At 45.8% G+C, this 27,089-nt stretch overlaps 1 protein-coding gene and 1 long non-coding RNA gene across 2 annotated transcripts in view; one reads left to right on the top strand and one right to left on the bottom strand.

The window, feature by feature from the left end:
- The window catches only part of SLC25A22 (solute carrier family 25 member 22), a 96,536-nt gene that overhangs the window by 13,536 nt on the left and 55,911 nt on the right, over positions 1-27,089 (top strand). The window lies entirely within an intron of this gene.
- LOC138649403 (uncharacterized) overlaps positions 5,629-27,089 on the bottom strand; it is a 32,632-nt gene continuing 11,171 nt past the window's right edge. Inside the window, exon 2 of the long non-coding RNA XR_011315305.1 lies at positions 5,629-5,813. This is a non-coding gene — a long non-coding RNA (uncharacterized lncRNA). The remainder of the gene's footprint in view (positions 5,814-27,089) is intronic.

Raw genomic sequence — 27,089 nt, 5'->3', positions numbered from 1 at the left:
TAATATGTAAATGAGCTGTTAAGATCTTTGGGCTGGACATAGATCTCCCTGAGAATCTGCCTCCAGAGCTTATTTTAAATGAAAGGGCGTCACCAGTGTGAGACACATAGATAAGGAGAGCAGACTATCAGTTATTACATGTCTCACACTGGTAACAACATTGTCATCTAAAATAAACTCTAAAGGCAGATTCTCAGGGAGATCTATGTCCCGCCCATAGATCTTTACAGTATATTTACATATTATGAAAAATGTGGATTTCTCTGGAATAAAACATTTGATCACACATATTAAGGTATCATTTTATTCAACTTCCTATGACCTGTATGCCCATATAGACGGCTTAGGAGGGATGATCCATCCTACTGACAGATTCCCTTTAAGCCCACCCCTTATGAACAGAAGCCATGGTACAAGACTTATGTGAAGGTGATTTGCGGTAGATAATAGATTTCTATTATAATTCCCTGATACATGTGATAAGGCTTATTCTTTACTCACAAGTCAGTCTAATCCCTACGGCCTACATATTCTTATATACTGTATTATGTTGCAAATCACTGGTATTACAGTTATATGAAAAAGTTTGGGCACCCCTATTAATCTTAAGCTTAATGTTTTATAAAAATTGTTTTTTTTGCAACAGCTATTTCAGTTTCATATATCTAATAACTGTTGGACACAGTAATGTTTCTGCCTTGAAATGAGGTTTATTGTACTAACAGAAAATGTGCAATCTGCATTCAAACAAAATTTGACAGGTGCATAAGTATGGGCACCCTTATCATTTTCTTGTTTTAAATACTCCTACCTACTTTTTACTGACTTAGTAAAGCACTTTTTTGGTTTTCTAACCTCATTGAGCTTTGAACTTCATAGCCAGGTGTATGCAATCATGAGAAAAAGCTACTTAAAGTGGCCAATTGCAAGTTGTTCTCCTGTTTGAATCTCCTCTGAAGAGTGGCATCATGGGCTCCTCAAAACAACTGTCTAATGATCTGAAAACAAAGATTATTCAACATAGTTGTTCAGGCGAAGGATACAAAAAGCTGTCTCAGAGATTTAACCTGTCAGTTTCCACTGTGAGGAACATAGTAAGGAAATGGAAGAACACAGGTACAGTTCTTGTTAAGGCCAGAAGTGGCAGGCCAAGAAAAACATCAGAAAGGCAGAGAAGAAGAATGGTGAGATCAGTCAAGGACAATCTTCAGACCACCTCCAGAGAGCTGCAGCATCAACTTGCTGCAGATGGTGTCACTGTGCATCGGTCAACTATACAACGCACTTTGCACAAGGAGAAGCTGTATGGGAGAGTGATGCGAAAGAAGCAGTTTCTGCAAGCACGCCACAAACAGAGTCGGCTGAGGTATGCAAAAGCACATTTGGAGAAGCCAATTTTTTTTTTGGAAGAAGGTCCTGTGGACTGATGAAACCAAGATTGAGTTGTTTGGTTATACAAAAAGGCGTTATGCATGGCGGCCAAAAAACACAGCATTCCAAGAAAAACACTTGCTACCCACAGTAAAATTTGATGGAGGTTCCATCATGCTTTGGGGCTGTGTGGCCAATGCCAGCACCGGGAATCTTGTTAAAGTTGAGGGTCGCATGGATTCCTCTCCGTATCAGCAGATTCTTGACAATAATGTTCATGAATCAGTGACAAAGTTGCACTTATGCAGGGGATGGATCTTTCAGCAAGACAATGATCCAAAACACCGCTCCAAATCTACTCAGGCATTCATGCAGAGGAACAATTACACTGTTCTGGAATGGCCATCCCAGTCCCCAGATCTGAATATCATTGAACATCTGTGGGATCATTTGAAGAGGGCTGTCCATGCTCGGCGACCATCAAACTTAACTGAACTGGAATTGTTTTGTAAAGAGGAATAGTCAAGAATACCTTCATCCAGGAACTCATTAAAAGCTACAGGAAGCGACTAGAGGCTATTATTTTTGCAAAAGGAGGATCTACTAAATATTAATGTCACTTTTCTGGTGGGGTGCCCATACTTATGTGGAGCGCCCCCAGATGCAGGGCCGCGGGGTACTCGGTCTGGGGTTGTCACGGTGGCTAGACCCGGTCCGTGACCCTGCTAAGGGGCGTCCAATGAAAGGTGATGGTACGTGGTGCAAGGTGCGAGGAATAACGAGAACTCAGGGTTGCAGTCTCTTTACCTTTTTACTGAAGGCTTCGGGATCCGCAATCCAGAGCACTGCTAACAGGGCTGGCTGAGTCCGGCCGGTCCGAAGGCACATCCAGAGTTCCCTTTGCAGGTGGGAATCAGTGTCTACCTTCTAGCGCCTGTGTATTGTAGTCCTTCCCTGCTGAGCACCACGGGAGAGTCCTCACAACTGTCGTATCTGTTCTTTCTCTCTCCGTCCCCCAGATAATATGGCTAGGACGCACCTGTATGACAGGTAGGCCTGGAGTTATTCTGGGACCCTACAGACGCCCCTCTCCCACGATTGCCTCCTATGTCCGTATAGGTGATTTAAGCCAGACAGCCAAACTGTAATTAACTGCCCTGCCGCTGTTTGAAGTAATGCGTGGAGTCGGTTACTTCCTCGGTGCTCCGGCCACCGGCTAAGCGCCTCAGAAGGATGTTGCCACAGTCTTAGGGACACGACTCCTTCTGGTTCTATCTCCTTTGTACTATGATCCCGCTTCTCACTTCTCCACAGTATACTTCGCTTCGTGTCCTTCCTCGAGATGCCACCGCAAGGTAGTGCAGGCGCGGCTCCGTAACAATCTGTCCTTTCTGCTAAGTACCTGCCAGGTTCCCACCCCTGACAGGTCCCCCCTGGAGCTCTCCCGGGCTGCTTTCTCTCCAACTTCCTGTCCAACCCCCAGTTTTACCAGAGTGTGAGGAGGGGCCTAATACATAGAGCCTTTTGCTCCCCCTGGTGGCCGGAGTGTGAAGTGTAAGGTGTGACTGTGATACCTGGTCAGGTGAACTCCTTTAGTGCAATCAGACATAACATCACTCCCCTTAGTGGCAGAGCGACATTACTGCAATGACCAGGACTCTGGGGCGCTGCACATGCACCTGTCAAATTTTGTTTGAATGCAGATTGCACATTTTCTGTTAGTACAATAAACCTCATTTCAAGGCAGAAACATTACTGTGTCCAACAGTTATTAGATATATGAAACTGAAATAGCTGTTGCAAAAAAAAACAATTTTTAGAAAACATTAAGCTTAATAGGGGTGCCCAAACATTTTCATATAACTGTACATTATCGGGAGACATACGGCACTGCGGCACCTTTATGGTGTTCCTGACCCATATTTATGATGCAATGACGTCCCCGTCTCTCCCCACCTCACACGCTTGTGTATTATATCCCTCATCCCGGATGAAATGCTCCAACCACAGAGCAGATTACCTCAGAGCAGACACTGGTGACACCGTGGTTGTATATTTATATCCTTCCCTCGGGATCTGAGGTGTCAGAGAGAGACACTTTACACAAGATGGATACCCGACCTATGCTGTCTTGCCTCTATTGTCTTGGTGACTCTATACGTCTCTACATCTGTGCTGGGATTTATAGTTCGCACATAAGTCTGTCATTTATATGGTATATCGGACACTAAATTATGCATTAGCCATAAATCCTGACAATGTAGCCCGTGAGGCAAGCGGGCTATACATGGAGTACACATCTGACACACTCAGCCTCTAATGAGGGGACCAGTCCTCTCAGCTTTGTACAGAATTTCTCCATCGCTTTAACCTATTCTTAGCCAATTATATTTTTGCACATATCGACTTTCCTTCGGTATCTGAGGATGCTCTTGGGTACCGGCAGCTGAGAAGAGAGTCAGTTTCCATAGCAACTATTTCTACTAACACAAGGCTGTGAATAGGGGCGTGGAATGGAAAAACACTGTCCACAATATTTTTTAATAAGTGGCTGGTAAAGAGTTAACTCGCTGGAAGTGAAAGGTTTATTACTTTTGTGATTGATGGGGTCAGCATACTATGTAATTCCATCTCAAGTTGGAGGGGGAATTTCCAATAACGCTTCATAAGAGACGATTTTTAGCTTGTGTGTTCTCCCTGTCAGGGCCGGATCCTGGTTTACGTTGGCCCTTGGGCAACAGAGTCCCCCCGGGATCCTCCTCACAGTCTTTTTTTCCCCCCTTGTACCGGTGTATATATATATATATATATATATATACATATATTTATATATACATATATTAACATATTGGTGTATAAAAGTTCAAATATTCTTTCCTTACCCACATTATTAAAATCTAAAAATAATTTAAATACAGGACAAATTTGTTATCACAATGTGAATACCTGTCCGAATAATTAAAATATAATATTTATTCCACATGGGGAAGGCTAAAATGAAAATGTAAAAAAATGGAAACGTTTTAGAATCTTTGTTTTTATGGTCATTTTGCCTCCCCAAATAATGAAATAATGAAATAAAAAGAGAAAATCATATGGACCGCAAATGATGCCTATGAAAACTAGAGCTCATATCGCTAAAATCAAGCCATAAAACTCTAAGGGTATGTTTTCACGGGGCGTGTTGCTTGAGTTTTTGCTGCGGATTGAAAGCTGCTTACATCCGCAGCGTCCAATCCGCAGTGTCCCGGTGTTACAGCATAGTGGATGGGATTTTATGAAATCCCATTTCCACTATGCATACAAACACGCAGGTGGCAGAGCGGCGTATACGCACATGCGACGCGTCTTTCCAGACCGCAGCATGTCTATTTATCTTGCGGAGATGCTTCGTCTCCGCAAGATAAATTATACCCTCACCTACTGTATTCTCACCCATCCCTTGTAGATTGTGAGCCTTCGCGGGCAGGGTCCTCATTCCTCCTGTACCAGTTATGACTTGTATTGTTTAAGATTATTGTACTTGTTTTCATTATGTATACCCCTCCTCACATGTAAAGCGCCATGGAACAAATGGCGCTATAACAATAAATAATAATAATAATAATACAGTCTATGTATAGGATGCGGAATGAACACATGCGGAATCACGATGCGTACAGAAGGAGGCGGCGATTTGGGCGGAGTAGGGTATCCGCTCCCTCCAAAGCGCTGTCAATACACCCCGTGGACCAAAATATAAAAAAGCTATAGATCTTGGGAAGCGAGACGGGAAAAATCGTATGTGAAGGGGGATCCTGTGCGATTTTGTCGCCCATGGGCCTGCATTTATTTGGATCCGGCCCTGGCCAGAAATGTTCTGACCGATTTTCTATTCTCATTACTGGGTGCTGAATACAAGGAATTTTCCAGCATATTCTTGCCGTTCTTGCAAGAATACACACATCTCATTCAATGGTTGTTTCCAGGATTTATCGTGTTTGCACAGACACTGCGGAAAGCAGCTAAGGCAGCACTCACTCTCCGTTACTGGGGTGAGAGCCCTATAACTTCCCATATAGAAAGATAAGGCATTATATTATTCATGTTAATATTATATACCTGTATACTGCAGTATAATAATGCTGAAAATAATAACATTTTGTAGTAAATAAACCCTTCTTGAATCAAAGCTCCATTCCGCACTACGTGTCGTGTTTTTAGCCTTTTTCTGTGGCATTGATGGAGTTAACTCCGACTTAAAGGAAGTGACAATACTTCTCTACAGATCTTTTATTCAATGTTTCTCTGAGACCACAAATTCCGCCCATTTAGGGGTGTTCTCAGCCAATCAGAAAGCTTCCTTTTTATCCTCCCCACTCGGTCGGATGGGGCCAATGAGATGACCGTCTGTTCTGGGCCACATTGTTCTGTTGTAGGAATGAGACCGCCTGCACAGCATCCTGCAACATGAAAGAAGATGTGAAACATATCTGTGACTGCAGGACGCAGCCAACCACAGATTCTGATCAATTGAAATATGAAGCATTTATGCAACATGTTCCAGCAAGTAATCATTATATTATATATCGCTGCGGCTGCCGACCGAGATAAAACACAGCATCCACATATATAGCACATATAGAGGCCACCAGAGAATAAGGATAGAAGACAAAGAAGAGTCTTAAGATCTACACAAAGAGGTTCAAAACCGCAGAAACAATGTACAAAGGGCGGCGATTAACTGACTGATACACAAATCATCACTGCAGAAGGGGGATATATCCCCCCGCATCACATCAGGGCAGTCAGAAACCAGAAAAGGAGCAAACTGGAGCCATTCTTTAACTCCATTGTGATCATTGACATCTCTGTTTAAAGCAAAATGCTTCATATTTTTAATATAACCTTCCAAATAAATGTATTTCGTACTCAAGCTTAAAGCAGACAAATAATAACAATAGGAAACGAATAAAAAAGAAACAAAAATATGTAATAGATATGGATATAAATTATACACAGGCTTGGACTGGCCCATAGGAGAACAGGAGAATCCTCCGGTGGGCCACCACACTCTTATATGAGCACTATATACTTGAATCACTATGTACAGACAAAGGAAGCATCTTAATAATTTACCAATACACCCGTTCATTGTTATATACATTTGTGATGAGGATAATGTAGCTGAGAAGTGGGACCCTAGAGTTGGTTACTGGTGGGCCCTCGGCACCCCACTCTGACACTGGCTGTGTGCACATTGAACAATAAACCATGTACCTAAGCTTAAAAAGACCCTTCTCCTTAGCACAGTAAAGGGACTATACACTTCTCATGTATAGTCCCCCTACCTGGTGCCCCCCGTTTGCCTACATCTGCCTCCTCCGCTAAGTCTGAAGTCTTGGTTCTCCTGCACCTAAGGTGGCAGCCACACTGGTATAGGGAACAGTCGTGAGTATAAACCACTACCCGACAGCACAGGGATGGCAGGGGCGGTGTGCTTTACCACTGTGCCCCCCACACCACTGCAGCAGCTATTTAGATGGCGGAGGATTGGAAAGGTGGTCTCAGTGGAGGGTGCAACCAGACATGACAAATATATAGTAACCTTTCCTTGCCAGGGAATGGTTAATACGATAATTGGGTCCTCATAAGGCACCATGTTATCGGCAGCACATACTTTGCTTACACTGGAGCCATGTGCTGCCGAGTATAATGATTGTTATGTCTGCATAAATAATCCAATCAATCGCCTGATGAAGGAGCGGTTTGCTAATTAGGCTGATAATTGTGAATACTAATTTGTGGCTTGTTAGCTTATCTCCATGCACGGTAAGTGAGAGTGACTCCTCTCTGGTAGATCCAGTCTATCCATGTGTTACGTGGTTGGACACATAGTTATACATTTTCTCTGTAGTATGGCTCTGTTCACATCTGGTTTGTGGTGTCTTGAATAGAGACCATGGCACAGTGCCAAATACCAGCAGCACCCAATGAACCCCGTTGACTTGTTATGAGCTTATCTTGGGTTCCGATGAGATTTCCGATGTCTTGATAGGAAAAGTACTGCTCCATGCTGAGCTATTTTCTTGCTCAAATGTGATGGAATCTGCAACAAAGGCTCGAAACTGAGGAGAGCACAGACTAACAATGATTCTATAGAAGAATTCCTCCGAGTGTTGTCACAGAGATGGAGAATGGGCCCATGCTATTCTATCAGTGTTCTATACAGGGTCTATGTGATAGGAATCCCAAACACAGCCACAGTAGATGTGTCCCAGGCACCGGAATTTGTTGTTCTTTAATCCATCAAAAGTAAAGATATTGATTGATATTGGTGGAGATAAAATTCCGGTGCCTTGGATGCATCTACTGGGTATTCTGGCCGTTTGGTGGAGAGTCACCCCAAGTAAGCACGGAAGTATAGGAGTAGTGCACGGAGTGTAACTAAACATAGTAACATAGTTAGTAAGGCCGAAAAAAGACATTTGTCCATCCAGTTCAGCCTATATTCCATCATAATAAATCCCCAGATCTACGTCCTTCTACAGAACCTAATAATTGTATGATACAATATTGTTCTGCTCCAGGAAGACATCCAGGCCTCTCTTGAACCCCTCGACTGAGTTCGCCATCACCACCTCCTCAGGCAAGCAATTCCAGATTCTCACTGCCCTAACAGTAAAGAATCCTCTTCTATGTTGGTGGAAAAACCTTCTCTCCTCCAGACGCAAAGAATGCCCCCTTGTGCCCGTCACCTTCCTTGGTATAAACAGATCCTCAGCGAGATATTTGTATTGTCCCCTTATATACTTATACATGGTTATTAGATCGCCCCTCAGTCGTCTTTTTTCTAGACTAAATAATCCTAATTTCGCTAATCTATCTGGGTATTGTAGTTCTCCCATCCCCTTTATTAATTTTGTTGCCCTCCTTTGTACTCTCTCTAGTTCCATTATATCCTTCCTGAGCACCGGTGCCCAAAACTGGACACAGTACTCCATGTGCGGTCTAACTAGGGATTTGTACAGAGGCAGTATAGTGCTCTCATCATGTGTATCCAGACCTCTTTTAATGCACCCCATGATCCTGTTTGCCTTGGCAGCTGCTGCCTGGCACTGGCTGCTCCAGGTAAGTTTATCATTAACTAGGATCCCCAAGTCCTTCTCCCTGTCAGATTTACCCAGTGGTTTCCCGTTCAGTGTGTAATGGTGATATTGATTCCCTCTTCCCATGTGTATAACCTTGGGAACTACTAAACCCCAAATGCGACCACAGTCAGTGGGTTTTGTATTTGTATTCTGGGTGTCTATTAGTTTATACTGTTACTTGAATAAGACCCAAAAACCCTGAGTAAGGTCCAACCTCACAGAGGACTGTTGATTTGATATATAATATTCTATTTATATGCAAATCACTGTCCCCATTGGTGCTCACAATCAACTGTATATTCCCCTATCAGTATGTCTTTGGAATGTGGGAGAACCCGGAGGAATTTCACGACAACCCGGAGGAATTTCACAAAAACATGGGGAGAACATACAAGCTCCTTGCAGATGTAGTGCTTGGTGGGATTTTAATCCAGGACCCCAGCGCTGCAAAGCAACAATGCTAACCACTGAGCCACCCTGCTGCTTATATACACATATTTACTTTTTGCACCCTGAAACTTAATAAAAGCAGGGAGCACATTATTTGTGTTCCGTAAAAGCAGAAACCACCAAAAAATGCATTTACGATTTCTTCTACAATTCTGGACACAACGCTCAGAGAACTGTGAATAGCTATGTAGTGACAAGGAGACTGCTCGTATCAATAACAACTGGGTCGTCACTGTGACTGCCTAATCTGAAAGAGGGTAGAGAGTATAATATGCATATAGAGACCACAGGAGCACGATATCACCTACTGCGCTCACCATAGCACAAAGCTATTTGTTTGCTCTCTATGATAAAGAATGCTAATCTTTGGTTACTACTAAACCTTTGAAAGATATTTAAAGGAACCATGTTAACCCCTTCCCGACCTTTGACGCCACGTAGGCGTCATGAAAGTCGGTGCCAATCCGACCCATGACGCCTATGCGGCGTCATGGAAAGATCGCGTCCCTGCAGACCGGGTGAAAGGGTTAACTCCCATTTCACCCGATCTGCAGGGACAGGGGGAGTGGTAGTTTAGCCCAGGGGGGGTGGCTTCACCCCCTCGTGGCTACGATCGCTCTGATTGGCTGTTGAAAGTGAAACTGCCAATCAGAGCGATTTGTAATATTTCACCCATTATAACGGGTGAAATATTACAATCCAGCCATGGCCGATGCTGCAATATCATCGGCCATGGCTGGAAATACTAGTGTGCCCCCACACCACCCCTCCGATCGCCCCCCCCACCCCCCCGATCTGGCCGGTACACTGCTCCGGCTCCCCTCCGTCCAGTGCTCCGCTCCCCCCCGTGCTCGTGTCCGCTCCCCCCGTGCTCCAATCACCCCCCCGTGCTCCAATCACCCCCCCTGCACTCCGATCCACCCCCCCCCGTGCTCCATTCCACCCCCCGTGCTCCATTCCAGCCCCCCCCCGTGCTCCGTTCCACGCCCCCCGCGCTCCGTTCCACCCCTCCCGCGCTCCGATTCCCCCCCCCGTGCTCCGATCCCCCCCCCCGTGGTCCCCCCCCACCCTATCATACTTACCGATCCAGCCGTGGTCCCGTCCGTCTTCTCCCGGGCGCCGCCATCTTCCAAAATGGCGGGCGCATGCGCAGTGCGCCCGCCGAATCTGCCGGCCGGCAGATTCGTTCCAAAGTGCATTTTGATCACTGAGATATAATCTATCTCAGTGATCAAAATAAAAAAAATAATAAATGACCCCCCCCCTTTGTCACCCCCATAGGTAGGGACAATAAAAAAATAAAGAATTTTTTTTTTTCCACTAATGTTAGAATAGGGTTAGGGTTAGGGGTAGGGTTAGGGTTAGGGGTAGGGTTAGGGTTAGGGGTAGGGTTAGGGGTAGGGCTAGGGTTAGGGGTAGGGTTAGGGGTAGGGGTAGGGTTAGGGGTAGGGTTAGGGCTAGGGTTAGGGTTAGGGTTAGGAATGTGCACACGTATTCTGGTCCTCTGCGGATTTTTCCGCTGCGGATTTGATAAATCCGCAGTGCTAAACCGCTGCGGATTTATGGCGGATTTACCGCGTTTTTTTCTGCGCATTTCACTGCGGTTTTACAATTGCGATTTTCTATTGGAGCAGTTGTAAAACCGCTGCGGAATCCGCACAAAGAAGTGAAATGCTGCGGAATGTAAACCGCTGCGTTTCCGTGCAGTTTTTCCGCAGCATGTGTACAGCGATTTTTGTTTCCCATAGGTTTACATTGAACTGTACACTCATGGGAAACTGCTGCGGATCCGCAGCGTTTTCCGCAGCGTGTGCACATACCTTTAGAATTAGGCTATGTGCACACGGTGCTGATTTGGCTGCGGATTCGCAGCAGTGTTCCATCAGGTTTACAGTACCATGTAAACATATGAAAAACCAAATCCGCTGTGCCCATGGTGCGGAAAATACCGCGCGGAAACGCTGCGTTGTATTTTCCGCAGCATGTCAATTCTTTGTGCGGATTCCGCGGCGTTTTACACCTGTTCCTCAATAGGAATCCGCAGGTGAAATCCGCACAAAAAACACTGGAAATCCGCGGAAAATCCGCAGGTAAAACACAGTGCCTTTTACCCGCAGATTTTTCAAAAATGGTGCGGAAATATCTCACACGAATCCGCAACGTGGGCACATAGCCTTAGGGTTAGGGTTAGGGTTGGAATTAGGGTTGTGGTTAGGGTTAGGGGTGTGTTGGGGTTAGTGTTGTGGTTAGGGGTGTGTTGGGGTTAGGGTTGTGATTAGGATTATGGCTACAGTTGGGATTAGGGTTAGGGGTGTGTTGGGGTTAGTGTTGGAGTTAGAATTGAGGGGTTACCACTGTTTAGGCACATCAGGGGTCTCCAAACGCAACATGGCGCCACCATTGATTCCAGCCAATGTCGTATTCAAAAAGTCAAATGGTGCTCCCTCACTTCCGAGCCCTGATGTGTGCCCAAACAGTGGTTTACCCCCACATATGGGGTACCAGCATACTCAGGACAAACTGCGCAACAATTACTGGGGTCCAATTTCTCCTGTTACCCTTGTGAATCTAAAAAAATGCTTGCTAAAACATAATTTTTGAGGAAAGAAAAATGATTTTTTATTTTCACGGCTCTGCGTTGTAAACGTCTGTGAAGCACTTGGGGGTTCAAAGTGCTCACCACACATCTAGATAAGTTCCTTTCGGGGTCTAGTTTCTAAAATGGGGTCACTTGTGGGGGGTTTCTACTGTTTAGGCACACCAGGGGCTCTGCAAACGCAACGTGACACCCGCAGACCATTCCATCAAAGTCTGCATTTCAAAAGTCACTACTTCCCTTCTGAACCCCGACGTGTGCCCAAACAGTGGTTTACCCCCACATATGGGGTATCAGCGTACTCAGGAGAAACTGGACAACAACTTTTGGGGTCCAATTTCTCCTGTAACCCTTGGGAAAATAAAAAATTCTGGGCTAAATAATTATTTTTGAGGAAAGAAAACGTATTTATTATTTTCACGGCTCTGCATTATAAACTTCTATGAAGCACTTGGGGGTTCAAAATGCTCACCACACATCTAGATAAGTTCCTTTCAGGGTCTAGTTTCCAAAATGGGGTCACTTGTGGGGGGTTTCTACTGTTTAGGCACATCAGGGGCTCTGCAAACGCAACGTGACGCCCGCAGAGCATTCCATCAAAGTCTGCATTTCAAAACGTCACTACTTCAATTCCAAGCCCCGGCATGTGCCCAAACAGTAGTTTACCCCCACATATGGGGTATCACCGTACTCAGGAGAAACTGGACAACAAATATTGGGGTCAAATTTTTCCTGTTACCCTTGGGAAAATTAAAAAATTCTGGACTAAATAATTATTTTTGAGGAAAGAAAACGTATTTATTATTTTCACGGCTCTGCATTATAAACTTCTATGAAGCACTTGGGGGTTCAAAATGCTCACCACACATCTAGATAAGTTCCTTTCAGGGTCTAGTTTCCAAAATGGGGTCACTTGTGGGGGGTTTCTACTGTTTAGGCACATCAGGGGCTCTGCAAACGCAACGTGACGCCCGCAGAGCATTCCATCAAAGTCTGCATTTCAAAACGTCACTACTTCAATTCCAAGCCCCGGCATGTGCCCAAACAGTAGTTTACCCCCACATATGGGGTATCACCGTACTCAGGAGAAACTGGACAACAAATATTGGGGTCAAATTTTTCCTGTTACCCTTGGGAAAATTAAAAAATTCTGGACTAAATAATTATTTTTGAGGAAAGAAAACGTATTTATTATTTTCACGGCTCTGCATTATAAACTTCTATGAAGCACTTGGGGGTTCAAAGTGCTCACCACACATCTAGATAAGTTCCTTTGGGGGTCTAGTTTCCAAAATGGGGTCACTTGTGGGGGGTTTCTACTGTTAAGCCACATCAGGGGCTCTGCAAACGCAACGTGACGCCCACAGAGCATTCCATCAAAGTCTGCATTTCAAAACGTCACTACTTCACTTCCGAGCCCCGGCATGTGCCCAAACAGTGATTTACCCCCACATATGGGGTATCAGCGTACTCAGGAGAAACTGGACAACAACTTTTGGGGTCAAATTTCTCCTGTTACCCTTGGGAAAATAAAAAATTGCAGGCTAAAAGATCATTTTTGAGAAAATAATTTTTTTTTTTATTTTCATGGCTCTGCGTTATAAACTTCTGTGAAGCACTTGGGGGTTCAAAGTCCTCACCACACATCTAGATTAGTTCCTTTGGGGGTCTAGTTTCTAAAATGGTGTCATTTCTGGGGGATCTCCAATGTTTAGGCACACAGGGGCTCTCCAAACGTGACATGGTGTCCGCTAATGATTGGAGCTAATTTTCCATTTAAAAAGCCAAATGGCGTGCCATCCCTTCCGAGCCCTGCCGTGCTCCCAAACAGTGGTTTACCCCCACATATGGGGTATCAGCGTACTCAGGACAAACTGGACAACAATATTTGGGGTCCAATTTCTCCTATTATCCTTGGCAAAATAGGAAATTCCAGGCTAAAAAATCATTTTTGAGGAAAGAAAAATTATTTTTTATTTTCATGGCTCTGCGTTATAAACTTCTGTGAAGCACCTGGGGGTTTAAAGTGCTCAATATGCATCTAGATAAGTTCCCTGGGGGGTCTAGTTTCCAAAATGGGGTCACTTGTGCGGGAGCTCCAATGTTTAGGCACACAGGGGCTCTCCAAACGCGACATGGTGTCCGCTAACAATTGGAGCTAATTTTCCATTCAAAAAGTCAAATGGCGCGCCTTCTCTTCCGAGCCCTGCCGAGTGCCCAAACAGTGGTTTACCCCCACATATGAGGTATCGGCGTACTCGGGAGAAATTGCCCAACAAATTTTATGATCCATTTTATCCTACTGCCCATGTGAAAATGAAAAAATTGAGGTGAAAAGAATTTTTTTGTGAAAAAAAATTACTTTTTCATTTTTACAGATCAATTTGTGAAGCACCTGAGGGTTTAAAGTGCTCACTAGGCATCTAAATTAGTTCCTTGGGGGGTCTAGTTTCCAAAATGGGGTCACTTGTGGGGGAGCGCCAATGTTTAGGCACACAGGGGCTCTCCAAACGCGACATGGTGTCCGCTAACGATGGAAATAATTTTTCATTCAAAAAGTCAAATGGCGCTCCTTCCCTTCCGAGCCTTACCATGTGCCCAAACAGTGGTTTACCTCCACATGTGAGGTATTGGTGTACTCAGGAGAAATTGCCCAACACATTTTAGGATCCATTTTATCCTGTTGCCCATGTGAAAATGAAAAAATTGAGGCTAAAAGAATTTTTTTGTGAAAAAAAAGTACTTTTTCATTTTTACGGATCAATTTGTGAAGCACCTGGGGGTTCAAAGTGCTCACTATGCATCTAGATAAGTTCCTTGGGGCGTCTAGTTTCCAAAATGGGGTCACTTGTGGGGGAGCTCCAATTTTTAGGCACACGGGGGCTCTCCAAACGTGACATGGTGTCCGCTAAAGAGTGGAGCCAATTTTTGATTCAAAAAGTCAAATGGCGCTCCTTCCCTTCCAAGCCCTGCCGTGCGCCAAAACAGTGGTTTACCCCCACATATGAGGTATCAGCGTACTCAGGACAAATTGGACAACAACTTTCGTGGTTCAGTTTCTCCTTTTACCATTGGGAAAATAAAAAAATTGTTGCTAAAAGATAATTTTTGTGACTAAAAAGTTAAATGTTCATTTTTTCCTTCCATGTTGCTTCTGCTGCTGTGAAGCACCTGAAGGGTTAATAAACTTCTTGAATGTGGTTTTGAGTACCTTGAGGGGTGCAGTTTTTAGAATGGTGTCACTTTTGGGTATTTTCAGCCAAATAGACCCCTCAAACTGACTTCAAATGTGAGGTGGTCCCTAAAAAAAATGGTTTTGTAAATTTCGTTGTAAAAATGACAAATCGCTGGTCGAATTTTAACCCTTATAACTTCCTAACAAAAAAAAATTTTGTTTCCAAAATTGTGCTGATGTAAAGTAAACATGTGGGAAATGTTATTTATTAACTATTTTGTGTCACATATCTCTCTGGTTTAACAGAATAAAAATTCAAAATGTGAAAATTGCGAAATTTTCAAAATTTTCGCCAAATTTCCGTGTTTATCACAAATAAATGCAGAATTTATTGACCTAAATTTACCACTAACATGAAGCCCAATATGTCACGAAAAAACAATCTCAGAACCGCTAGGATCCGTTGAAGCGTTCCTGAGTTATTACCTCATAAAGGGACACTGGTCAGAATTGCAAAAAACGGCAAGGTCTTTAAGGTCAAAATAGGCTGGGTCTTGAAGGGGTTAAAAGGGTTGTTCTAGGCAAAATTGAAAAATTCTATAAATTGCTTACAAATTGCATGAATTGTCCAGAACCTTTGTTAAAAACTAGTGATGAGCGAGTATACTCGTTGCTTGGGTTTTCCTGAGCATGCTTGGGTGGTCTCCGAGTATTTATGAATGCTCGGAGATTAAGTTTTCATTGCCTCAGCAGCATGATTTACAGCTACTAGCCATTTGATTACATGTGGGGATTACCTAGCAATCAGGCAACCCCCACATGTACTCAGCCTGACTAACAGATGTAAATCATTCAGCTGAGGCGATGAAAACTAAATCTCCGAGCACTAAGGGCAGTCTCACACGTCCAGATATTTCCGGTACCGGAAAAATCGGTACAGGAATTATACGTGTCCGTGTGCCGCTGCGTTTCTGTGGCACATCAGTGTGGCACACGTGTGGCACACGTGTGCCGCCCGTGTGCCCACTGGGTACCACACGCACCATGCCGGAGACAGCGCTAAAGTTTAGCGCTGTCCCCGGCATCGTGCTGAAGCCCCATTCATATCTTTCTTGCAGCAGCGTTTGCTGTAGAGAAGATATGAATATTAGTGTGTAAAATCAATATCCAGGTGGAGCCGCATATTCATGATTGTAATCGGCGGCCCCATGTGACCGCTCATACAGTACAAGGTGTGGCCAGAACAGGAAGCAGCGAGGGAGCCGGGAGCTGGGTGAGTATTTTAATCACAGCGAAAACCCGAGCAACGAGTACACTCGCTCATCACTATTAAAAACCAGTGAGTATAGTTGGAAAATAATGAGTTCGCTAGACTCTTAAAAGGGTTGCCCAGGTTTAGGATACGGATGAGCTATCCAAAGGGTAGGTCAACAGTATCAGAACTGTGGATGTCCGACATCCAGTACCGCCACCAATCAGCTGTTCTCAGCTCAGGCAGTGGCCGGATGTAAAAACAGTGAATGGAAACGGAATAACTCGGCTCCACTCACTGAACTGCAGACTAGCTCTTATTGAACTGGATAGGAGTTTATCTGCAGTTCTCAGGAATGGCCACTATGCTGTAATGGCGCTGTCATGCTACAGCTCCATAATGCCTCCTTCACACTTGCATTGTGTGAGATCCCTCGCAATGCGTCGTTTTGGGAAAAAACGCATCCTGCAAATGTGCCCGCAGGATGCGGTTTTTCCCCATAGACTTGTATTGCTGACGGATCGCGACATGTGGCCATACATCGCGTCCGTCGTGCACTGGATGCAACGTGTTTTGGCGGACCGTTGGCACGAAAAAAACGTTCAATGTAATGTTTTTTTCGTACGTTGTGTCCGCCATTTCCTACCGCGCATGCGCGGCCAGAACTCCGCCCCCTCCTCCCTGAAACTTAGAATGGGCAGCGGATGCGTTGAAAAACTGTATCCGCTGCCCATGTTGTGCCGAATTTGCACAACGTAGGTCGGTACGTTGGGCCGACGCTTTGCGACGGCCCCGTACCGATGCAACTGTGAAAGAAGCCTAAGCCATTTACATCTGGAGCTGAAAACAACTGATTAATGAGGGGTGGCGAGTGACAGGCTCCACAATTCTGATCTTGATGACTTATTTATCTAGGATAGGTGTAACTACAACAGGTCATCCATATCCTAAACCTAGTCAATCACTTTAAGAGGTAAATCTGTGACAGCGTGTTCTGAAGTCAGAAGTGTATTGTTGTTATCTTAGGGTCAAAACAGATTAAATGTGCACATTTGCAAGTGACCTTGAGATTGCAACAATAATTCCTATACTCCAAATAGGGCCAATGCTGTGTGAGCTAAACTGCCAGGACTCCAGACTGATACACTTGTTATGATTAGGTAATTCAGAACCACAATGGACCTGGTGGTTAAGAGCACACAAGTGACCTGATAGTTACAAATAAAATAGGACAAGCTCTGAGACGTGGGAACTCTGCTGACCGCAATCCCTAATCCTATCATACCACACTAGAGGTAGCCGTGGATTGCGCCTAACGCTCCCTATACAACTCGGCACAGCCTGAGAAACTAGCTAGCCCTGAAGACAGAAAAATAAGCCTACCTTGCCTCAGAGAAATTCCCCAAAGGAAAAGGCAGCCCCCTACATATAATGACTGTGAGTAAGATGAAAATACAAACACAGAGATGAAATAGATTTAGCAAAGTGAGGCCCGACTCACTGAATAGACCGAGGATAGAAAGAGAGCTTTGCGGTCAACACAAAAACCTACAAACAACCACGCAGAGGGGCAAAAAGACCCTCCGCACCGACTAACGGTACGGAGGTGCTCCCTCTGCGTCTCAGAGCTTCCAGCAAGCAAGGAAAAAGCAAAACAGCAAGCTGGACAGAAAATATAGCAACAAAAGTAGCACAAGCAGAACTTAGCTTATGCTGGGCAGAGAGGCCACAGGAACGATCCAGGAGAAAGCAAGACCAATACTGGAACATTGACTGGAGGCCAGGATCAAAGCACTAGGTGGAGTTAAATAGAGCAGCACCTAACGACTTCACCACATCACCTGAGGAAGGAAACTCAGAAGCCGCAGTACCACTCACATCAACCAACGGAAGCCCATAGACAGAATCAGCCGAAGTACCACTTGTGACCAGAGGAGGGAGCTTGACCACAGAATTCACAACAGTACCCCCCCCTTGAGGAGGGGTCACCGAACCCTCACCAGAGCCCCCAGGCCGACCAGGATGAGCCATATGAAAGGCACGAACAAGATCAGCAGCATGGACATCAGAGGCAAAGACCCAGGAATTATCTTCCTGACCATAACCCTTCCACTTAACCAGATACTGGAGTTTCCGTCTCGAAACACGAGAATCCAAAATCTTCTCCACTATATACTCCAACTCCCCCTCCACCAAAACCGGGGCAGGAGGATCAACAGATGGAACCATAGGTGCCACGTATCTCCGCAACAACGACCTATGGAATACGTTATGGATGGAAAAAGAATCTGGAAGGGTCAAACGAAAAGACACAGGATTAAGAACCTCAGAAATCCTATACGGACCAATGAAACGAGGCTTAAACTTAGGAGAGGAAACCTTCATAGGAATATAACGAGATGACAACCAAACCAAATCCCCAACACGAAGTCGGGGACCCACACAGCGTCTGCGATTAGCAAAACGTTGAGCCTTCTCCTGGAACAAGGTCAAATTGTCCACTACATGAGTCCAAATCTGCTGCAACCTGTCCACCACAGTATCAACACCAGGACAGTCCGAAGACTCAACCTGCCCTGAAGAGAAACGAGGATGGAACCCAGAATTGCAGAAAAATGGCGAAACCAAGGTAGCCGAGCTGGCCCGATTATTAAGGGCGAACTCAGCCAAAGGCAAGAAGGACACCCAATCATCCTGATCAGCAGAAACAAAGCATCTCAGATATGTTTCCAAGGTCTGATTGGTTCGTTCAGTCTGGCCATTTGTCTGAGGATGGAAAGCCGAGGAAAAAGACAAATCAATGCCCATCCTAGTACAAAAGGCTCGCCAAAACCTCGAAACAAACTGGGAACCTCTGTCAGAAACGATGTTCTCTGGAATGCCATGTAACCGAACCACATGCTGGAAGAACAATGGCACCAAATCAGAGGAGGAAGGAAATTTAGACAAGGGTACCAAATGGACCATCTTAGAGAAGCGATCACAAACCACCCAAATGACCGACATTCTTTGAGAGACGGGTAGATCCGAAATAAAATCCATAGAGATATGCGTCCAAGGCCTCTTCGGGACCGGCAAGGGCAAAAGCAACCCACTGGCACGAGAACAGCAGGGCTAGCCCGAGCACAAATCCCACAGGACTGCACAAAAGAACGCACATCCCGCGACAGAGACGGCCACCAAAAGGATCTAGCCACTAAATCTCTGGTACCAAAGATACCAGGATGACCAGCCAACACCGAACAATGAACCTCAGAGATAACCTTATTCGTCCACCTATCAGGGACAAACAGTTTCTCCGCTGGGCAACGATCAGGTTTATTAGCTTGAAATTTTTGCAGCACCCGCCGCAAATCAGGGGAGATGGCAGACAAAATTACTCCCTCTTTGAGAATACCCTCCGGCTCAGATAAACCCGGAGAGTCGGGCACAAAACTCCTAGACAGGGCATCCGCCTTCACATTTTTAGAGCCCGGAAGGTACGAAACTACAAAGTCAAAACGGGAGAAAAACAGCGACCAACGAGCCTGTCTAGGATTCAACCGTTTGGCAGACTCGAGATAAGTCAAGTTCTTGTGATCAGTCAAGACCACCACGCGATGCTTAGCTCCTTCAAGCCAATGACGCCACTCCTCGAATGCCCACTTCATGGCCAGCAACTCTCGATTGCCAACATCATAATTTCGCTCAGCAGGCGAAAACTTCCTGGAAAAGAAGGCGCAGAAGGCAATCAGAACCTCTTTGCGACAAAACAGCCCCCGCTCCAATTTCAGAAGCATCAACCTCGACCTGGAATGGAAGCGAAACATCTGGTTGACACAACACAGGGGCAGAAGAAAAACGACGCTTTAACTCTTGAAAAGCTTCCACAGCAGCAGAAGACCAATTGACCACATCAGCACCCTTCTTGGTCAAATCGGTCAATGGTTTAGCAATACTAGAAAAATTACAGATGAAGCGACGATAGAAATTAGCAAAGCCCAGGAACTTTTGCAGACTCTTCAGAGATGTCGGCTGAGTCCAATCATAAATAGCCTGGACCTTAACAGGGTCCATCTCGATAGTAGAAGGGGAAAAAATGAACCCCAAAAATGAAACCTTCTGAACACCAAAGAGACACTTTGATCACTTCACAAACAAAGAATTAGCACGCAGGACCTGGAACACCATTCTGACCTGCTTCACATGAGACTCCCAATCATCCGAGAAGACCAAAATGTCATCCAAGTATACAATCAGGAATTTATCCAAGTACTCTCGGAAGATGTCATGCATAAAGGACTGAAATACTGATGGAGCATTGGCAAGTCCGAATGGCATAACTAGGTACTCAAAATGGCCATCGGGCGTATTAAATGCAGTTTTCCATTCATCGCCCCGTTTAATACGCACAAGATTATATGCACCACGAAGATCTATCTTGGTGAACCAACTAGCCCCCTTAATCCGAGCAAACAAATCAGATAGCAGCGGCAAGGGGTACTGAAATTTGACCGTGATTTTATTTAGAAGGCGGTAATCAATAAAAGGTCTCAGTGAACCATCCTTCTTGGCCACAAAAAAAAAACCTGCTCCCAATGGCAACGATGACGGGCGAATATGACCCTTCTCCAAGGATTCTTTTACGTAACTCCGCATAGCGGCGTGCTCAGGTACAGATAAATTAAACAGTCTACCTTTAGGAAACTTACTACCAGGAATCAAATCGATAGCACAATCACAATCCCTATGCGGAGGTAGGGCATTGGACTTGGGCTCATCGAATACATCCCGGTAATCAGACAAGAACTCTGGGACCTCAGAAGGGGTGGATGATGAGATAGACTGAAATGGAACATTTTATTTATTATTATTATTATTATACATTTTTATAGCGCCATTTATTCCATGGCGCTTTACATGTGAATACGGGGCAAATATAGACAATTACATTAAACATGAGCAGATAACAAGGCACACGAGTACATAAGGAGGGAGGACCCTGCCCGCGAGGGCTCACAGTCTGCAGGGGGTGGGTGAGGATACACTAGGAGAGGGAAGAGCTGGCTGTGCGGCTGTTCAGTAGGTTGAGGATCACTGCAGGCTGTAGGCTTGTCGGAAGAGATGAGTCTTCAGGTTCTTTTTGAAGGTTTCTATGGTAGGCGCAAGTCTGATGTGTTGGGGTAGAGAGTTCCAGAGTATGGGGGAAGCACGGGAGAAGTCTTGGATGCGGTTATGGGAAGAAGAGATGAGAGGGGAGTAGAGAAGGAGGTCTTGGGAGGATCGGAGGTCGCGTGTAGGTAGGCACCGGGAGACCATGTCACAGATGTATGGAGGAGACAGGTTGTGGATGGCTTTGTATGTCAGTGTGAGGGTTTTGAACTGGAGTCTCTGGGCGATAGGAAGCCAGTGAAGGGCTTGACACAGGGGAGAGGCTGTGGAATAGCGGGGGGACAGGTGGATTAGTCGGGCAGCAGAGTGTAGGATGGATTGGAGTGGTGCCAGAGTGCTAGAGGGGAGTCCAGAGAGTAGGAGGTTGCAGTAGTCGAGGCGGGAGATGATAAGGGCATGCACTAGCGTTTTTGCAGTGTTGCGGTCAAGGAAAGCACGGATCCGGGAAATATTTTTGAGTTTGAGACGACAGGAGGAGGCAAGGGCTTGGATATGTGGCTTGAAAGAGAGGGCAGAGTCGAGGATCACCCCGAGGCACCGGGCGTGTGGGACTGGGGATAGTGAGCAGCCATTGACATTGATGGATAGATGTGGTGGAGGGGTAGAGTGAGATGGGGGAAAGATGATGAATTCTGTTTTGTCCATGTTCAGTTGTAGAAAGCGAGCAGAAAAGAAGGCTGAAATGGCAGACAGACAGTGCGGGATTTTGGTAAGCAAGGAGGAGAGGTCAGGTCCGGAGAGGTAGATCTGCGTGTCGTCGGCGTAGAGATGGTACTGCATACCGTGGGATTCTATGAGCTGTCCCAGGCCGAAAGTGTAGATGGAGAAGAGTAGGGGTCCTAGAACAGAGCCTTGAGGAACACCGACTGACAAGGGGCGAAGTGAGGAGGTGGTGTGGGGGAGGGAGACACTGAATGTTCGGTCTGTCAGATATGACGAGATCCAGGAAAGGGCCAAGTCTGTGATGCCAATGGATGAGAGGATTTGTAGCAAAAGGGAGTGGTCAACAGTGTCAAAGGCAGAAGACAAGTCCAGGAGAAGGAGGACAGAGTAGTGTCGCTTGCTCCTGGCAGTTAGTAGGTCATTGGTGACTTTAGTTAGGGCAGTTTCAGTTGAGTGATGGGAACGGAAGCCTGATTGTAACCGATCAAAGAGGGAGCAGGAGGAGAAGTGGGAGGACAGTTCAAGATGGACGTGTTGCTCCAGCAATTTGGAGGCATAAGGGAGAAGAGATATTGGGCGATAGCTAGACACAGAGGATGGGTCGAGGGAGGGCTTTTTGAGGATGGGTGTGATCTTGGCATGCTTGAAGGATGAGGGAAAGACACCTGTTGTGAGTGAGAGGTTGAAGAGGTGCGTTAGGGTTGGGATGAAGACCGTGGAAAGGTTAGGGATGAGGTGGGATGGGAGCGGGTCAAGCGTGCAGGTGGTGAGGTGTGATCTTGACAGGAGGGTGGAGAGCTGATCTTCTGTCATGGTGGAGAAGCTGGTTTTGGAGGAGCAGGGTTGAGCAGCTAAGAGGGGCAGTGGGCGCTGTGGGCCAAAGCTTTCTCTGATCGTATTGATCTTCTGTTTAAAGAAAGAGGCGAAGTCATCAGCAGAAATGAGGGGGAAGGGAGGAGGTGCGGGGGGACGGAGTAGAGAATTGAAAGTGTTGAAAAGCTGTTTAGGGTTGTGAGACAGGGAGGATATGAGGGATGAGAAGTAAGTTTGTTTTGCGGCAGTGAGCGCAGACTTGAAGCTGGCGAGGGACTGCTTGTATGCAGTGAAGTGGTCGGCAGAGTGGGATCGCTTCCATCTCCACTCAGCAATCCTGGAAGCCCGTCTCAATTCTTTGGTCAGGCTGGTCAGCCAGGGCTGCCTGTTAATTGTACGAGTTTTACTATGCATGAGTGGGGCGGCCGAATCGAGTGTTGTTGTTATTGTGGTGTTATAAAAAGTGGCAGCAGCATCTGTGTCATGAAGGGAAGCTATGTCTGTGAGAGGGAGAAGGGACTCAGAGAGTGATTGTAAGTTGAGATGTTTGAGATTTCTGCGAGGGTGAGTGAGTTTGTGGAGTGGGGGTTGCACACTAGGAGAGGAGAGGGACGAGAATGTCAGTAGGTTGTGGTCAGACAGGGGGAGGGGTGTGTTAGTGAGATTAGTAAGGGAGCAGAGGCGGGTGAAGATGAGGTCCAGCGTGTGGCCATCTTTGTGAGTGGCCTCAGAGGACCATTGAGTGAGGCCAAAGGAGGCAGTCAGTGATAAACTGACATCACCATGTACCCCCTGACAACCCCAGCTGGACACAGACTGTTGTGAATTCTGTGGCAGAGCTCCCTCCTGTGGTCACAAGTGGTACTGCGGCTTCTGAGTTTCCTTCCTCAGGTGATGTGGTGAAGCCGTTAGGTGCTGCTCTATTTAACTCCACCTAGTGCTTTGCTCCTGGCCTCCAGTCAATGTTCTAGTATTGGTCTTGCTTCCTCCTGGATCGTTCCTGTGGCCTGTCTGCTCAGCATAAGCTAAGTTCTGCTTGTGTTTATTTTGTTGCTATATTTTCTGTCCAGCTTGCTTTTTGGGTTTCTTGCTTGCTGGAAGCTCTGAGACGCAGAGGGAGCACCTCCGTACCGTTAGTCGGTGCGGAGGGTCTTTTTGCCCCTCTGCGTGGTTGTTTGTAGGTTTTTGTGTTGACCGCAAAGCTATCTTTCCTATCCTCGATCTATTCAGTAAGTCGGGCCTCACTTTGCTAAATCTATTTCATCTCTGTGTTGGTATTTTCATCTTACTCACAGTCATTATATGTAGGGGGCTGCCTTTTCCTTTGGGGAATTTCTCTGAGGCAAGGTAGGCTTATTTTTCTTCCTTCAGGGCTAGCTAGTTTCTCAGGCTGTGCCCGAGGCGCCTAGGTCTGGTCAGGAGCGCTCCACGGCTACCTTTAGTGTGGTATGATAGGATTAGGGATTGCGGTCAGCAGAGTTTCCACGTCTCAGAGCTCGTCCTATGTTTTGTGGGTTTTGTCAGGTCACTTGTGTGCTCTGAACTTCAAGGTCCATTGTGGTTCTGAATTACCTAATCATAACAGTACTGGAGGCCCAAAGTACTAATGCTTCTCAATAGAGGGAAAAAAGAAGTTCTGAGACCATTTTTTTTTCTTTGCATTGTATTTTGCCTTTTTTTCCCCTAGACATTTGGGTAGTTCAAGACACAGGTGTAGTGATGGACATTAAAGGTCTGTCTTCATGTGTGGATCATCTCACTGCAAGAGTTCAAAATATTCAAGACTTTGTGGTTCAGAATTCTATGTTACAACCAAGAATTCCTATTCCTGATTTGTTTTCTGGAGATAGAGCTAAATTTCTGAGTTTTAAAAATAATTGTAAACTGTTTCTGGCTTTGAAACCTCGTTCCTCTGGTGACCCAGTTCAACAAGTTAAGATCATTATTTCTTTATTACGTGGCGACCCTCAAGACTGGGCATTTTCCCTTGCGCCAGGAGATCCTGCATTATGTAATATTGATGCGTTTTTCCTGGCGCTCGGATTGCTGTTCGATGAGCCTAATTCGGTGGATCAGGCAGAGAAAAATTTGCTGGCTCTGTGTCAGGGTCAGGATGAGATAGAGATTTATTGTCAGAAGTTTAGAAAGTGGTCCGTGCTCACTCAATGGAATGAAGGAGCGCTGGCAGCTATCTTCAGAAAGGGTCTCTCTGAAGCCCTTAAGGATGTCATGGTGGGATTTCCCATGCCTGCTGGTCTGAATGAGTCTATGTCTTTAGCCATTCAGATCGGTCGACGCTTGCGTGAGCGTAAATCTGTGCACCATTTGGCGGTATTATCCGAGCATAAACCTGAGCCTATGCAGTGTGATAGGACTTTGACCAGAGTTGAACGGCAAGAACACAGACGTCAGAATGGGCTGTGTTTCTACTGTGGTGATTCCACTCATGCTATCTCCGATTGTCATAAGCGTACTAAGCGGTTCGCTAGGTCTGCCACCATTGGTACGGTACAGTCAAAATTTCTTTTGTCCGTTACTTTGATCTGCTCTTTGTCATCTTATTCTGTCATGGCATTTGTGGATTCAGGCGCTGCCCTGAATTTGATGGACTTGGAGTATGCTAGGCGTTGTGGGTTTTTCTTGGAGCCCTTGCAGTGTCCTATTCCATTGAGAGGAATTGATGCTACGCCTTTGGCCAAGAATAAGCCTCAGTACTGGACCCAGCTGACCATGTGCATGGCTCCTGCACATCAGGAGGATATTCGCTTTCTGGTGTTGCATAATCTGCATGATGTGGTCGTGTTGGGGTTGCCATGGCTACAAGTCCATAACCCAGTATTAGATTGGAAATCAATGTCTGTGTCCAGCTGGGGTTGTCGGGGGGTACATGGTGATGTCCCATTTCTGTCTATTTCGTCATCCACCCCTTCTGAGGTCCCAGAGTTCTTGTCTGATTACCGGGATGTATTTGATGAGCCCAAGTCCAATGCCCTACCTCCGCATAGGGATTGTGATTGTGCTATCGATTTGATTCCTGGTAGTAAGTTTCCTAAAGGTCGACTGTTTAATTTATCTGTACCTGAGCACGCCGCTATGCAGAGTTACGTGAAGGAGTCCTTGGAGAAGGGTCATATTCGCCCGTCATCGTCGCCATTGGAAGCGGGGTTCTTTTTTGTGGCCAACAAGGATGGTTCGCTGAGACCTTGTATAGATTACCGCCTTCTAAATAAAATCACGGTCAAATTTCAGTACCCCTTGCCGCTGCTATCTGATTTGTTTGCTCGGATCAAGGGGGCTAGTTGGTTCACCAAGATAGATCTTCGTGGTGCATATAATCTTGTGCGTATTAAGCGGGGCGATGAATGGAAAACTGCATTTAATACGCCCGATGGCCATTTTGAGTACCTAGTTATGCCTTTCGGACTTGCCAATGCTCCATCGGTGTTTCAGTCCTTTATGCATGACATCTTCCGAGAGTACCTGGATAAATTCCTGATTGTATACTTGGATGATATTTTGGTCTTCTCGGATGATTGGGAGTCTCATGTGAAGCAGGTCAGAATGGTGTTCCAGGTCCTGCGTGCTAATTCTTTGTTTGTGAAGGGATCAAAGTGTCTCTTTGGTGTTCAGAAGGTTTCATTTTTGGGGTTCATTTTTTCCCCTTCTACTATCGAGATGGACCCTGTTAAGGTCCAGGCCATCTATGATTGGACTCAGCCGACATCTCTGAAGAGTCTGCAAAAGTTCCTGGGCTTTGCTAATTTTTATCGTCGCTTCATCTGTAATTTTTCTAGTATTGCTAAACCATTGACCGATTTGACCAAGAAGGGTGCTGATGCGGTCAATTGGTCTTCTGCTGCTGTGGAAGCTTTTCAAGAGTTAAAGCGTCGTTTTTCTTCTGCCCCTGTGTTGTGTCAACCAGATGTTTCGCTTCCGTTCCAGGTCGAGGTTGATGCTTCTGAAATTGGAGCGGGGGCTGTTTTGTCGCAGAGAAGTACTGATTGCTCGGTGATGAAACCATGCGCCTTCCTTTCCAGGAAGTTTTCGCCTGCTGAGCGAAATTATGATGTTGGCAATCGAGAGTTGCTGGCCATGAAGTGGGCATTCGAGGAGTGGCGTCATTGGCTTGAAGGAGTTAAGCATCGCGTGGTGGTCTTGACTGATCACAAGAACTTGACTTATCTCGAGTCTGCCAAACGGTTGAATCCTAGACAGGCTCGTTGGTCGCTGTTTTTCTCCCGTTTTGACTTTGTGGTTTCGTACCTTCCGGGCTCTAAAAATGTGAAGGCGGATGCCCTGTCTAGGAGTTTTGTGCCCGATTCTCCGGGTTTGTCTGAGCTGGCGGGTATTCTTAAAGAGGGAGTAATTTTGTCTGCCATCTCCCCTGATTTGCGGCGGGTGCTGCAAAAATTTCAGGCTAACAAACCTGATCGTTGCCCAGCGGAGAAACTGTTTGTCCCTGATAGGTGGACGAATAAAGTTATCTCT

Source organism: Ranitomeya imitator, chromosome 9, assembly GCF_032444005.1.
Source record: "Ranitomeya imitator isolate aRanImi1 chromosome 9, aRanImi1.pri, whole genome shotgun sequence".
Classification (NCBI taxonomy): domain Eukaryota; kingdom Metazoa; phylum Chordata; class Amphibia; order Anura; family Dendrobatidae; genus Ranitomeya; species Ranitomeya imitator.
Note: the sequence above shows the minus strand (reverse complement) of the source record. Positions and strands in the feature narration are given on the sequence as shown.